This window comes from Sinocyclocheilus rhinocerous, unplaced genomic scaffold (assembly GCF_001515625.1).
Source record: "Sinocyclocheilus rhinocerous isolate Xijiao unplaced genomic scaffold, SAMN03320098_v1.1 scaffold1232, whole genome shotgun sequence".
Lineage (NCBI taxonomy): Eukaryota > Metazoa > Chordata > Actinopteri > Cypriniformes > Cyprinidae > Sinocyclocheilus > Sinocyclocheilus rhinocerous.
Window position 1 is genome coordinate 250954 of NW_015657490.1, and position 2110 is coordinate 253063.

The 2110-nt window shown below is 39.9% G+C and overlaps 1 protein-coding gene across 1 annotated transcript in view; it reads right to left on the reverse strand.

Moving 5' to 3' along the window:
* LOC107721060 (G-protein coupled receptor family C group 5 member B-like) overlaps positions 1-2110 on the reverse strand; it is a 22164-nt gene that overhangs the window by 14244 nt on the left and 5810 nt on the right. The window lies entirely within an intron of this gene.

Here is a 2110-nt window from a genome sequence, read left to right on the forward strand (position 1 = left end):
CAATTCATAAAGACAGACACTGCTTCCCAAACAGGATAAATGTATCTATGAAGGGCACTTCAGAGTGAGAACAATCATGGCCACCATAATGAAGAGTCATTCCAAACCAAAGGGCACAAAACCGGCCTCTTGAAAGGGCCCTTCGGAATTAAGGATTTTGAAAGGTACAATTGATGGACACTTAGCGCCCATGATTCTTGACATAGGTTTAATTGTGTGATGATGGCCCCTCCTTAACTGCCTCAGCTAGAAGACGCAGAAGTGCGTTCCAAGGAACAGTTTTTTGGTCCCCTACACTATTCATCCTTTCAGAGCTCTCACTCTGGATGGTAGACAATTCGAAGGGATTGGGGAATAGGAAAGAGCCCGTCAGAATGCTTCGTTTCTGAATGAATCGGCCATTTGAACGAATCGGTTGAATGAATGACTGATTGACAGAATGACAGAAATAATCACTACACGATTGCTCTGGTAAGCAGCAGGCTATGTTGGCTTTGGGCTTTTTTGCTATCTATTTGCAAGCTTTTTTGAATGTGTTGTCAAATGAGGACATTTCTGGGGACAGCTCAAGTCGAAAAACAAAACCCTACCATTAAGTGACTTAACACCAGTGGCCGGGGCCTATAGTGTAAATGGTGTATAACTATTCGTCAACGTCTTGCTCTAGAGGCGGTCATATGCAAATGTATTTGCCCATGTGACGTCACAAATCTCCAACAATTAAACGAGCCATTTTCAGAATTAATGTTCAGGTTAATGTCCAAGACTCTTTTCTTTCTCATTTTTAAAGGTCAGCTGGTGTTTAAAAAGGCAACTAAACCATCATTAAAACAACAAAGCAGCTGTTGATCTGTTTCTGAAGCAGAAAAGTAAAGCAAGTAGAAAATAAGTTATTTTAGCAAGTTGGTTTCAATAAAATGTTTTTGGACAAACAAAGTGTTTATAGTATAACGACCTCTTGTGTGTCAAAAGTAGGGATGTACGGGTCTAGTCGACTAAACGGTACAACTCCTACTAGTCGACACTGAAAACAATAGTCGATTACACGACAGAAAACAAAAAAGAAAAACATGATTTTATCATTCAAATTACCGTCATTTTAACATTGCATTTTAAAACATTTTAAATAAGTTAAAATAAAACGTTTGAAAAACACAACATTATTTTTAAAAGTTTATCTGGGTGGAAACTACATTTTTACCTCGGACCTCACATGTGTTTTCTTCGTGTCAGTTGCCGTGAGTTAAAAAATGACCGCACGAAAGACGAGAAGGTGTGGGATTATTTTGAATTAGAAGGAAACGGAAAAGTTTTGTGTAAACTGTGTAATGTCAAATTGTCTTACAATAACTCTACTGGAGCGATGCGTAATCATATTCAATACAGGCACGTAGGCGTTAGCTTAGAGGCTGGCCAAAGCCAGCAAATGTCAATCACGTCATTCACTACAACCCGCCGCCGCTGCGATCCCGTCCGCGCCGTCTATTCCTTTAACGAAGACCCACTTCGGTGGTGGTGCGGGATGTCCAGGCGCTTTCTGAAACTCTATCGGCTTGCTTTTCGTTATCTCTGCGTGCCTGCGACTTCAGTTCCTGCCGAGCGCGTTTTTTCAAGTGCAGGAATTTTATTGTTAATCGCCTCAGGTCCCGTCTTTCACCAGACCACGTTGATAATTTCACTGAACAAATAACGCATGGTCTGAGTAAGTAAAATGGGCATTGTTGCATTTGTTTTAATATGTTGGCTAACGTTATATGAAGATTAAGATTTCTGTCAGGCTATTGACTGATTTTCCATTGTTCTGCATTTCCCCAGCTGATTTGAATAAATAAGCTATGCTTTGAACGACGTTGAGTGTATGCTCTTCTTTTTTTTTCTTTTTAACGACCGCCTAAAATAAAACGATGATAACGCGAGGCAAGTGTGCGGCGAGCAGAATTCATTGAGGGATTTGACAGTGTGATTCATAGATTAAGTATTTCAAATATAGGCTATTATACTACCTGCTACACGCACGCGCAGAGGTTTTTTTTTCTTTTCATCGTTTTTGGGTTTTTTGCTTTTAGACTAGTCGACTAGTCTGATACAAAACTTTCTTTTAAACGACAGT